Source organism: Fukomys damarensis, unplaced genomic scaffold, assembly GCF_012274545.1.
Source record: "Fukomys damarensis isolate Sample0158 unplaced genomic scaffold, DMR_v1.0_HiC HiC_scaffold_23, whole genome shotgun sequence".
Taxonomy (NCBI): domain Eukaryota; kingdom Metazoa; phylum Chordata; class Mammalia; order Rodentia; family Bathyergidae; genus Fukomys; species Fukomys damarensis.
In genome coordinates this window covers 42,975,377-42,988,942 of record NW_022900935.1, presented here as the reverse complement: position 1 = coordinate 42,988,942, position 13,566 = coordinate 42,975,377, and the positions used below count along the sequence as shown (strand labels likewise).

General features: G+C 48.7%; 1 long non-coding RNA gene across 2 annotated transcripts; it reads right to left on the bottom strand.

Annotated features, from left to right (window-relative positions):
• Positions 1 to 297: 297 nt before the first annotated feature.
• On the bottom strand, positions 298 to 3,106 carry LOC104864673. Of its 2 annotated transcripts, none has more exons than XR_002025477.2 (3): positions 3,038 to 3,106; positions 1,837 to 1,948; positions 298 to 711 (listed from the first exon to the last, which is right to left on the bottom strand). It is a non-coding gene; the product is annotated as an uncharacterized LOC104864673 (long non-coding RNA). The 2 variants fall into 2 exon arrangements; XR_002025476.2 differs by lacking the exon at positions 3,038 to 3,106 and adding an exon at positions 2,961 to 3,037.
• Between the last annotated feature and the right edge of the window lie 10,460 nt (positions 3,107 to 13,566).

The window sequence follows — 13,566 nt, the reverse complement described above, 5'->3', positions numbered from 1 at the left end:
AGGACAGGGCTCCCTTCTCTCTCTGGGGTTGCTTTCTGTGACTTCTCATTAGAAAGAATAAAGTCTCTCCCTTTCTATGAGGAGTCAGACACAAACATGGATTTCTTCGTCGACTTTTAAGGCTGACAAAAACAAATCCACCAGATGGAAAAACACAGCCCCACATAGGGTGCTCTGTGTGCAATAAATCCTTTACCTGTTGTGGCCTGCTTTCCTAAACCCAAAGTGACTGCAGCCAGTGATTTTTATTATTGCTCATATATTGTTTAAATATTTCAGCTGGGAGATGGTGTGCAAAGAGAGACAATAGCCTGTCTGACATAAGATTTATTAGAGAAAGCCGGCACAAATATATTTGTAGGGAACAAAATATGTTTGTAGAGATTATTCCAGATTTACAGTGATTAATAACGGAAGGGACTCAGAGATGTCAAGGAGCCGCCGCCTCCCTGGCAATCATTGCAAGGGGCTGAGTCAAAACAAAACATCAACTCTGGGTGCCAGCAACCTCTTGCCGAAGGATCGGAGTTTTCCAAATGGAATGAAGTGAACAACAGCAGCGTCTCTGCTCCAGACAGCTTCAGACTCGGTGATCTGCCATTGCTGCCAGTGGGGGCCGATGTGACTCAGAGACAGGACGGGAGGCATCCGCAGCCTGGCACCGAAGGGGTTTCTGGGGTTCCAGGAGGGCGCTGGCCGGCGCTGCTGCGGCTGCGGGAAGCGGGCAGTCGTGAGATGAGCTGCTGCCCGTAGCTGTGTCTCTTTCACCCACAATGTCCAGAATGAGACCCCAGCCCAAAGAGCATTCTCCTGAGCAGAAGGTGAGACCCAGGGCACACGGGACCTCTGCGGGGACAGGAAGGTGGCTGCGGAGCCTCAGAGCTCCAGGACCTGCCTGGAGCCAAGGGGAGGTGGAGCCAGGCCCTACCAGCTCCCTGCAGATGCCCAGAATGTGGATGCAGCAGGAAGAAGAGCCCCCCACCAGTGTGCATATGACTTTCTCTAAGGGTTTCTTTCGCCCCCACTTTCTGGGTCCCCTCCTGGCAGCCGACCTCTCCAAGCCCTTCCTCCTCCTCCTCCTCCAGCTGGGCGGGCTGAAAGCAACCGCCTGATTAATAACATTGCGGAGCAGACAGTAGATGGAGGCTGACGCTAACAGGCCCCTAGATTCAATCTTATCACCCAGGAAGGGGAAGAGGGCCTTGTGGAGAAATGACAGTGGAGCGCTTCTGCCCTGTCCGTGACAGATGGCTTGTGCCTGTCCCCGCAATCCTGAGCCCAGGCTGGCCTGCAGGAAGGTTCGCCCCGGAGAGCCCCAGGCCCACCCACGGCTGCTGGGGGCGGAGGCCCAGGTGGGAGCTCGCATCCCACTCTTGAGTGCGCTGGTGGGGCTCCTCCCCGGGGCTGTTGCCATGGGGAAGGAGCGGATGGCTGTGCTACAGCTGCGCCTGAGCCTCCCTGGAGACGCCGGGATGCGTCCGACTGGAAGCAGCAAATGAGCAGCCATAATCTTCAAACGGGCTGGATAAGTGACTGATTGGGCTCTGGGCGGTAAACAGCCTCTGTTCTGGAGGCGTGGGCCGTTGGCTCCTGCTCAGCCACTTTGGTGTTGCCTGAGGCCCGGAGCTGGCGACTTCATCCTCCGGTACCGTCCCGGCTAGCCCAGACCCACCCTGATACGCGGGGCTCCGGTGCTCCTCTGCCTCTCCCACCCCTTGCCAGCCACTGTCCAGCGACGCAGGAGACTGCTGGGCATCTCGGGGAGGGGAGAACCACAGCAAGGTGGCCCCTGAGGCCCCTGCCACCTGGAGATGCCCATCCTCCAGCCTTACCCACCTGGACTCAGCCAGAGAGGGGCCGACAACAGTGAAGGAGGAGGCCCTGGCAGGCCAGCAACCTCTCTTCAATCAGCTCAGCTCCGTGAGGACTCAGATGCCAAAGACAGAGCCTGTGATGGCGGGGGATAAAGAGAGACAGAGAGAGACAGGAATGAAGGGGAGAGACAGGGAGGGACTGGACACAGAGACACGGGGTCATTAGCAGCCCCGATTCTGGGGTGTGGGGTGGACACAGTGTACCTCCCCCAGCTCCAATCTCCTGCCACACATGTGGTCACCCACACACACCCAGCAGTGGGGCCTGTTACTGTTCCAGTTTTGATGATGGACACCCTGTCCCTGCTGGGCAGGGCACTCACTGCTGTCCATCACCTCTGTCACCAGACAGCAAAGCCTCCCTCAAGGGTACTGTGGTAAAGGTCAACAGAGCCCAGCACAGGGCGTGTGAGTAGACACAGCCTCACACGTTGCCAACGGCTGGAGCTGCTCATTCCTGCACCTCTGCCCCACTGCCCACGCTGTCCATGGGAGGCCGGTAGTGCATTGGCACTGGAGCCCCTGCACCCAGCTAAGCCAAGAATTATGTCCCAAGTGTCCCAGATCATAACACAGCACCACCATCCACATCAGTGCTGCCCGGGTCCCCCACTCCAGGTGACAGCACTGGGCAGCATCTACAGCCCAGGACAGATATGAGCATCCTCAGCCAAGGAGAAAGACACAGGGTAGGGTCTCCCTTAAAGATGCCAGACTGTTTTCCAAGAGGCCTGCCAGTGTCAGCTACCCACTGTCCTACGATGTGACCTTCACCTTAAGACACAGGTCTAACTCCATTCCTGGAATGGGGGGATAGGCTGAGGGCCACTTTGTGCAGTACAGCATGGCCCAAGTGACCTGCCACACCCAGGCTGGGCACTGAGATGTGACACTTTCTGTCTATGGGCCCCAGGACTCAGCAGGGATCCAGAGCAGCCAGGAGAGAAGCCAGACCACTGTGCAGCCACCAGGCTGTGAAGAAATGAGGTGTCCAGGGCACAGGTGGGCTCCAGTCTTCGGTATGAGTTATGGGTCACCCTGATGTCTGTAGAGGCCACCAACCCCCCCACCATGGAGTCCCCCGACCTTGAGTCTCCCCACCAGAGATCTCAGACACCTGGACTCAATGATGAGATTTCCCCACTGCACTCTGAATTGCTGACCCTCAGGGTCTGCAAGCATTCAAACTGCTGTGCTTTGGGGGCAGTAATTTGGGGTGCATTCAGGCAGCAATGGCAACCAGAGGAAAGGGGAAGTCAGCAGGACGTCACAAGCCTGGGTGGAGAAGCAGCTGTGGAAAGAGCCAGCAGTGACTGGGTTGCATCTTCAGTGGAGTGGTGGGCAGCTGTATGGAGTTCCCGCTGGGCAGGTGCACAGAGCAGCTGTGACTCAGAGCCACAGCTCTGTGACATCACAGGCCATCTTCCGAGCACCAGGCACAGGAAGCTGTACTTAGAGAAGAGGCCAGAGGCGGGGGCTGGGTTTTCAGCCAACAGAAAGGTGTGGACAGTTCCGCCAGCCTGGAAACCACCCGAGGATGTGCATGACAGTGCCAGTCACAATAGCCCCAGACTAGAAAGCGTCCCATTGTCCATCCACAGTAGGATGAATAAATCCACCTCGAAATGTGTACTCTGTGCAAAAGGAACAATCTAGTGCTACCTAAAGCAACACAGGTTCATCTCACAGAGGGCAGGTGACATCTAAAATGGGAACAGACTTCTCGGTTATTGTTACATAAAGTTAAAAAAAAAAAAAGAAAGAAAACAGCCAAAGGGAAGCACATAAAAGAGGAAGACGGTGGAAGCTGGGATGGGCTGCTGGTGGCCCTGTGTTCACAAGGGTGTGCTCAGCCAGTGAAGGTCCACCGTGAGGGATGCTGGGTGCTCTGTCACATGTACCGCATTTCCCCTAGGAAGCCGACCAGGTGCACACCCACATCCTCCAAGCAGGTGCCTGAGCCCTCTCAGGATGGTCTGCAGAGACAAGCTGGATTGGAAGGCGGCTCTGCCCTGTCTTCTCTGGACATGCCCTTGCACAAACCTGCTCCTCTGGGCCTCTGCTCGCTGCTCAGGGGAGGGTTTTTCTTTATTTCTTTGCTTGTCTGAATTTAACGGTGTTGAGATCCATGACCCTATGAATAAGTGCATCTCCCTTACAGTGAGGTGAATAATCTTGGCTGTGTGGTCCTCTAATAACATCGCTGATTAAAATTCATTCAAGTGAGAATTAAATATAATTGCTGACGCATCACTGGGTTTTCACAAAATGTTTTTCATTTGTATCAATGCCCTAAGAATGATCAAAATGAGACATTCATTAAGGGATTCTTAATTAGAGTTTCAAGAAATGTGTAATTGACTCATTTTAATTACAATGTAACTTCACCCATCATTCCTGTCACAGACTCCTTGCAACACTGTGTGGAGCATGTCCATCAGTGACCAGGGCAGCGCCACACTGGCCAGGAGGAAGGGTGCTAGCCACAGCTGTGTCTGTGGGGTGAACTCCCTTGGAAAGAGAACACATGATGTTTTGGGGCTAATGATGTTTGCACAGTTGAAAAATGCAGAAGGCAAGATGCGACTTTCACGTGAATTTGGTGGAAAATAACACCTGGGTCCCCACCTGGGAAAGACAGGTGTCCCCTCCTGCTGCCCTCCCCTCTGATTCTTCACCAATGTGTGTGCTTGTCACAGCTGGAGGCACGGAGGCATCCTGTCAATGGGGGTGCTTCCCCAAAGGGGAACCATCATAGGTCTCCACCCAAGCCCAGCCACTCACAGACATCCCTCCTGTCTGTCCCCTGGACCACCCTGCCAGTCCCCAGACCCCCTGTGTGAGCCCACAGCCCACCTTCCTTCTCTGTGTAGAAGAACCAGGAGAATGGGACCTCTGAGAACCAAGTGTCCCTCTGGCTCAGACAAGCTGAAATGGCAGAGGGAAGCATGTGTCTGTCTCTGTCATGGCTCTGGGAAGTGGATTTCAAAGCTTCTCCCCATTCCAGCCCCTTTGCAGTCTGCCACCCTGTGATCCTTAAAGACCTGTACCCAAGGGGGCTTTGAAATCAGTTCCACCCATCACGTCTTCTTCCCTGGGAGCGTTGGGCTTCCTCTAGCACAAGACTTCTCAGATCACTTTAAAACAGTATTGTATTTGCCTCTGTTTGAGGGTTTGTTGCTGTTGTTACTCAAGGTTCTTGTAAAAGCAACAAATAAAGACTAAGTGACAGATAAGGGAAAGGGAAAAGGCAGAAAGAGACAGAAGGGAGGGAGGGAGAAAGGGTTAGGAAAGGAGAGGAGGACAGGAAGATGGTCCATTTATAATTGAGGAAACTGAGGCCCACAGAGACCCACCTTGTCTATGTCCCCACTCTGGGGGGCTCAGTGAAGCTAGAGGCTTAGCTGGGGTCAGGAGCTTCTTCCACTGTGCCACACAACCAGGTCCTAGGGGTCTTTCCAGAATGCATGGACTTCTAAGAGCATGCACACAACTGGCCTGGGAGCAGAGGTTGCCCCATGCTCTGGGTGTGGCATGGATACTCCTGGGGTGACTGTACAGTGAGGGCTGAGCAGGTGTCTGCTCACAGGTGCACATTTATCTCACTGCATACAATAAAAGTGATATGCAAAGAAATCAGAACACCAAACCTTTGGCATAATATTATTCTTGCTTATCCAAAATGTATGAGGAACTCCAACAACTCAATAGCAGGACACCAGGTTCCCAATCAAAAACAGGCCAAGGAAGTAAAGAGACATTTGCCCGAAGAAGACATTCAAATGACCGTCTAAGTGTGGGAAAAAGAGTGCAGCATCTCATCAGAGAAATGTAAATCAAAACTACAATGGGAGAAGATCACCTCACACCTACCACGATGGCCACTAACAACACCCAAAAGAAAGAAAACTCCAAGAGAACCAGGCATGGGTGAGGGTATGGAGTCAAGGCAGCCATCACGCTCTGATGCAGTCACTATGGAAAACAGCAGAAAGGGGCCACAAAATATCAAAAATAGAGCCACTGTATGAACTCCAAATCCCACTTCTGGATTTATATCCAAAGGAAATGAAATAAGAATCTCAGGCAAGTTATTCATAATTAGCTGAGATATGGCAACAATGTAAGTATCTGTTGATGGATGAGGGATAATGAAATGTCTCTCTCTCTCTCTCTCTATTTCTCTCTCTCTCACACACACACACACACACACACACGGAGTGGAATGTTAGCTTACAAAAGGAGGAACCCCTGCCATTTACCGCAATGGGATGGACAGAAGAACCGTACATAAGAGAAACCAGCTGGACACAGAAGAATAAATACCTTGGATCACATTTCCACTAGGAATCTAGGACAGGCACACTCAGAGAAAGGAGGTGAAAACTGCTGTGACCAAGGGGAGGGGGCCAGGGAGATGCAGGTCACAGAACACCAAGTTTCAGGTGTTCGAGGACAATAAGACCTAAGGTCCCACTGTGTATCTTCATGTCTACAGTGAACAATACAGTACTTTTGACTCACAAACTGCTGAAAGGACACAATACATGCCAAGTACTCTTAGCATTAAAATGACGGTGGTGATGGTGATGGTGGTGTTAGTGATGGTGGTGATGATGATGGTTGTGGTGATGGTGAAGATGGTAATGGTGATGAAGGTGCTGGTGGTGATGATGGTGATGGTGAAGATTGTGATGGTGGTGATGGTGATGATGATGATGATGGTGGTGGTGATGGTGATGGTGGTGATGACAATGATGATGATAGTGATGGTGGTGATGATGATGAAGATGGTGGTAGTGATGATGGGATGATGATAATAATGGTGATGGTGGTGTTGCTGATGGTGATGATGATGGTGAAGATGGTGATGGTCATGACAATGGTGATGCTGCTGCTGCTGATGATGGTGGTGATGGTGAAGATGGTGATGGTGGAAGAAGGGGGACTCAGGAAGGTTGAAGCAGGTATCTGGGCTGTGCTGCAGTGAAGGTTCCCCCAGTACATGCTCACCTCCAGCCTCACCCAGTCAGAGTCAGGCAATGCAGTCACATGATTTTAAGATGGACAGGTTAGTCTTGTTTTATTTCACAAAAGTTCAAATCACATTGGTGAATGTAAAAAATAAACTGCTTTCCATACCAGTTTTGAGAAAGGTTTGCATAATGAGGACACAAGAGCTTCAGGGTGTTAACTTGGGGCCTTGGAGTGTCAATTTCTGATGTTTTGGGGAAGCCCTAAGCCTGCCTCCTTCCTCTCTCTCTTTCTGTCCCTTCACCACCCTCTCTCACATCCTTTGAGAATTCTCCTCAGCCAGAAACATGAACATGGGCACCCTACACCACATCTGTGTCTGGAATTTGGCACCAGGGGTCTTGGAAATACCAACCAGGTACCCAGTACTCATCACTACCATGGATTCTGCACCCCATACTGGCTGATTCAACCTGATTCTACCAGGCCTTTGGCTCTCCTGGCCCTCAGAGCCTATCCCCCTCCCACCCCACCCCAACTCCATACTGTCACTGTGGGCTCTCAAAGGCAGAGCCTTCAGAAATGAGTCTTTCGGGCCATCCATACTGACATGCAATGGGGACCTCACAAAGGCCTCGCGGAAGTGACATGCTCAGCTCCTGGACACCTCAGGGCTTTATTTCCGGACAGTACAGGGACAGGAAGACCACACACTTCACAGGATATGCGTGTGTGTGCCAACTGCTGGAAGGCAGAGATTGCACATACAGAATACAATGTCCCAGATTCTTTCCAAACCCAAAGAGGGATGGAATGATCCTAGCTTTCTTTTTTAAGGAAATAAAAGCCCAGATAAGATTTTTCCAGACAGATAGAACATTTTCTTCAGAACATTCAGTGCTTTGGCACACTGCTATTCTCCTCCTCACAAAGGATTCCTTGTTCTGTTTCAAAGTCACCTGCGCTTGGGCGGTCCAGAGTGGCGTCTGGCGAGGGTTGATAACATGCACCGTGCCGGGCCACCCGCGAGGAATGTGCACTGGTTAAATATGTTGGGTGAGATTACGATAGATTTGACAATACTTTTAAGAGGCTTATGTCTCAGTTTCACCTTTCACCAACATCTGTTTGAAGGATTTAGATAAGATGTCTCAGAATGATGTCACAACCCATGAGGCACCCCCACTCTGTGCTTGTCCCCCCTTGGAAAACAAGAAGTATTTCAGGGCAAGAGATACAGACTTGTTCTGGGTGTTAAAGATTCCAACCCCACATAACAGCGCTTGGCCATGTGACAAGGTCACCTTGCAACAATATCAGGAGCTCACAGCTCACTTAAGAGCTAAGAGAATTTAGATCAAAGCATGGAGAGGACACTGCACCATCCTGGGAGACTGCATCGTGCAGATCCACACCCTTGGCCGTACCTACAATGCCCTCTCCTGTCACTGCGGGTGGCAGAGTTCCCTGTCCCTGCTTGGCCTTATGACGCACTTTGGCCAAGGATGTTCGTTGATCTGAAAGCTGTGGACGGTTGACTCTGCCACTCTGTCCTTCTCCAAACTGCCAGCTTTCTCCAAGAAGTGGACAGGAAGGATTGGAGACCAGCCCAACCACAGCGCCAAGTCCAGCAGCCTGCCAAGCCCAGTGCGGTGAATCCCAGGCTCTTGGTATTTGTCAGGGTTCTGCAGAGAAACAAAACCAACAGCAGATATGTGTGTGGACAGAATTAGGAACTGGCTACATGATTGCCAGGGGGTCACACGATCAGCTGTACACAAACTGGAGCCCACAAAGGCTGGTAGTGAGCTCCTGGATGAGTCCGGAGTCCTGAGAACCAAGCAGTGTAAGCTCCAGGCTGAGGCCAGAAGACTAGTGCCCAGCTCTGCAGCCAGGCACAGGGGCCCTCAAGAGCTGCCAAAGTCTACCACACCAGGAAGGGTCAGGTGCTCTTCCAAGCTGCAGAGTCAATGCTCATTTCCTCCAGAAGCACCCTCACCCACACTCCCAGAACACTAGAGCCTCCCACAGCCTGGTCAAGTAGACACAGAGCATTCACCACCCACCCACCAGGAGCACTGTGCGGGAGCCCCTGCATGCTCCTGGGGTCTTGTGATCACCATGCAACCAAATGGCAATAAATGCTGAGATGCATTCAGCTCTCCTGCAGGCTCCATTCCAAATGCTGTAATCACTCAACCTAACTTAACACTCATGTCGGCTTGGGTCGGAGGAGCATGGATATGAATCCTCTGACAGAGGAGGACACAGAGGCATACAAAGGTTAAACCCCTCATCCAATAAGTAGATAAAGCAGGAATCAGGACCAAGGAACTATACTATAGAGTGGCCAGCAAATACTACAGCACATTTCCTTGGTCCAAACATTACCATTAATACTGTGGCTAATGTATTATATATATTATTACTAATGATACTACTACACTATCAGTAAAGCTTTGATATTACCAATGCTTTAGCTGCACTGTTATCAATTCTATTACTATTACCATTAAGATGTATATTTTATAAATCCCTTCTAAATAGATTAATTTGTACCTCTCGCTTACCTAGTACAACCATTGCACATGAAAGCTAAGGCTTTGTTTTCCTTTAAGGTCTATGCTTACTCTACTCATCTGTAAACTTCTAAATGGTGTCCCCTGATCTTACACAATGCTGGAGCCCAACAGGCACTTTGTCTTTGATTTGGGAAAGATTAGGTGTCTGGGTCCAGAAGGTGGGATTCACACAGGCCCTGCTAAGACTTATAAAATATGACAGAGGATCTCCACCGGCACATGGGACATCACAGGTGGAATGCAGACTGTGCTTCTGTGACTGGGCCTGGCCTATACCCCCATGGGCAAGTGTTGCTATGTGCAAGTCCTACATCCAGGAGTTTCTGTTTGATTTAGGGAAGTCTCTGTGCCTCACTTGTTGCCCTGAGGATTTTCCGAGCAACCTGCTGACAGATTGAGCTGGCAGAGATCCATTGAAAATAGGAAGCAACCTAGGAGTCTTGGTCATCACAGCCTCCCAGGTACATAATCCAGTTCAGGGAACTGAGAGAAGAAGGCTGGTCATTATTGGCCCCCAAACATCAAGGTCATACTTCCCATAGTAAACTCTCCTTTCCCTTCCTTGAAAATATTCTTATTGGTCCTGTCTTACTTAATTTTCTTGTTGATGGAACAAAATATTCAATACCCACAAGTAAAGGAGAAAAAGGTTATTTAAGCTCACAGTTTGTAGAGGTTTCAGTCCCTGCTGGTTTGAAGACAGGGTGGCGTGGCAGAGGGACCATCACAGAGGAGAAACAGTCCATGGCAGGGCAGGCAGGAAGCAGCAGCAGCCCTTTATATTCTATCAGGCTATAAACCTATCGATCGGTGCCACCCACATGCAGGGTGGGGCTTCCATTATACACAACTAGAACTCTGCTAAACCCATTCTGTTTTCACATACCCTAGATCCAACCAACACTAAGAATCCCCACCTGTGAGTGCATGAGGCTTTAGGGGGACCATAACCCTTTCTCCAAGGGCACAAACACCTGATAAGATAGCCCTTGGTCTGTCTTTAAATATGCTGCAAGGGAACTCAGTCACATTTATAAAGCGAGTTCATGAGTAAAAAGTATAAAAGAACAAAACAGCCCTTGTTTTCTATTTCACGACACACACCCAGGAAGAGTGCTGCTGTGGTTACAGCCACTGGATAGGAAGAGAGAAGAAAGAAGGGTGTTCACCCAATGAAACTGATGACTGTGCTCCCAGCATAGGCATGGAAAAGCCTGTGCTGTCTGCTGGGTACAGACCTGAGAGCCCGTTGTGTGGAGTGGCTCCTTTCACAACCAGCCCATGTCATCTGTCTCTGGCCCAAACTGCATCCAGTAAGGAAACACAGCTCAAAATTCTGTCCCTGTCACTGCAGACCAAGACCTATGACCTAGAAGGGACAAGTCCACCAGGAGGGTCATGCACTTCTGGATGGAGCAGCTGGGGAGGGCATGTGGCCTGGGAACGAGTTGATGTTACCCCCGACCCATAACAAGCCGCTAGAAGGAGAAGACCCATCCCGGGTGAGCCCCGCACTAGCAGGGTCTGAGAGGGAGGGAGGCACCTTTTGACAGCCTGCGCTCCCCAGCTCCTTCTTCCCTTCCTCCCACACTGCGGTGGGCACCGCCTCCTTCCTCCACTTCTGCAGCTGTGCAGCCCCTCTGGAGGTAGGTTTGCTTCTTGATTAGGGAAGCCTCTAACCTCCATCCAGGGACCCAGAACTTTCTACTGTCCAAGGCACAGCAAAACCTACTGGGCTCTAGGGCATAAAATTGCCTGCGTTTTTCTGTTTTGTTTTGTTTTCTTTTCTTTTGTTTTTAGTAGTACCTGTTTGCAGCACAGAAAGTTTACAGTCATTTTAGGGCGTAGGCACTTTACATGACAGCTTGTTTCCTTTTTAAATCCCTGCCAACCCATCTCCCTCCATCTCTAAATCCCCTTTCCTTGTTTCCACTCTTGTTATTTTTGGCTGTAACTCATGTTTACGACATACAGTTCTAATGTTTACATTCACTGTGAGTACTCTGTACTCATACATGTACATGACATGTCTGAAACCTTCTTACTTCTCCTCCTCTCTCTCTCATTCCTCGCCCTCTGTCTCCTGGACCCTTTCCCATTTGCAAGAGATCTAGTCCCTTATTTCCTTCTATCCAGTCTTTATTTTCTCTTTGTTTGTACTTTGCCTCACTCAAATGAAAGGTGACATATGACATTTAGATTAGTGTGTCTGATTTATTTCACTCAACATTGTATTTTCCGGGTACATCAATATTCCTACAAATGTCTCAAAGTCGTCCTTCTTCATAGCTGAGTAGTATTTCATTATGTACAGACACCACATTCTCTTTACCCATTCACCTGTTGATAGGCATTCAGGCTGCTTCCGGTGTTTAACTACCATGGATTGTGCTGCTATACACATTGGTGTGTGTGGATCACCTTACTATGCTGTCTTCAGCTCTTTTGAACATATGAGAAAATGCTCAACATCTCTGGCCTGGAGAATTGCAAATTAAAACAACCCTAACATCACATCTTACAGCAGCAAGAATGCTTATCATGGAGAAGTCGCAGAGTATCAAATGGTGGAGAGGCTGTGGTGAAAAGGAGCCCTTACACATTGCATGGGGGAATGTAAACTAGGACAGCCGCTATGGAAACCAGTACAGAGATTCCCCAAAAATCTAAAATTAGAAACTGTGTATGACCCAGCTATTCATCTTTATTTTTAGTGTTTTTAACAAAATATTTATTGGTACATTTCAGATATACATAATGATAATATTCATCACAGGGAGTTTGTACCCGAGTGTGATATATCTTGCTTCTTTTTTTCCATTCCACCCTCCCTTCGATCCCTCTTCCCCTCCTTATTTACAAAAGCTTTGTTTTGTCCTTCTCTTCTTTTTCTTGTCCCTTCCTTCCTTCCTTTCCTCTTCCCCCCTTCCCTTGTTCCCCTTCTCACTTGAACATTTTCTTCCCCTTTCCCAGTATCTATTATACATTTTGGTCCTATTTCCACTTTTGGTTTCTCACACCAGAGAAGCAATGTAGTGTTTAAAAGTGTGTATCCAATGTATTTCACTTAAGAGTGTGGTCTCAAGGTCACCCATTTAGCTAAAAAGGTCTCAAGTTTATCCTTCTTGATGGCTGAGTAGTACTCCATTGCATAAAACACACACATCTTCTTTATCACTCATCAGTTGATAGGCATTTGGGCTGTTTCCAAGATTTAGCTACTACAAACTGTGGCACTATGAACATGGGTGTATATATATGACTGTGGTTTGATGCTTTTAATTCTCTCAGGAAGATACCAAGAAGCAGAATAAGTAAGTCAAGTAAAACCTCTAGTTTTAGTTTTTTTAAGAATCTCTACACTGATTTCCACAGTAGTTGCACTAGTCTGAACTCCCACCAACAGTGGAGCAGGTTTCTTTTTCCCCACAACCCTGCCAGCATTTGTTATTGACTGATTTCTTGATAGAAACCATGCTTCCTGGAGTGAGATGGAATCTCAGCGTTGTTTTCATCTGCATCTCTCAAATGACCAGTGAGGTTGAACATTTTTTTTTCATATATTTATTTACCACTTCGACTCCTTCATCTGAGGAGTATCTGTTTATTTCAGATGCCCATTTTAGGATTGGGCCTTAAAATTGTGGGGCCTGATTTTTTGAGTTCTTTATATATTCTAGATATTAGTTCTTTGAGGAAAAGCTGACAAAACTTCTTTCCCACACTGTGGGCTGTCTCTTCACTGGTTTCTTTTGCTGTACAAAAGCTTTTAAATAAGATTGTTGATTCTTTGTCGTATTTCCTGTGTGACTAGGGTTTTGTTCATAAAGTCTTTGCCTACACCAATGTCTTCAAGAGTTTTCCTATTCTATCTTCCAGCAGATTTAGTGTTCTGTTTGAATTTTTTTTCAGTACCAGGGATTGAATTCAGGACATTGCACTTGCAAGACAGGCACAGTGCCACTGAGCTAAATCCCCGGCAACTTCTCTTTTAATATTTATATCTTTCATCCATTTCAATTTTAGGTTAGTGCATGGTGAAAGAAATGAGTCTAATTTCAATCTTCAGCATGTGAAAAGCCAGTTCTCCCACCATCATTTATTACAGAGGCTGTTTTCCAGTGAAGGTGTTTGGC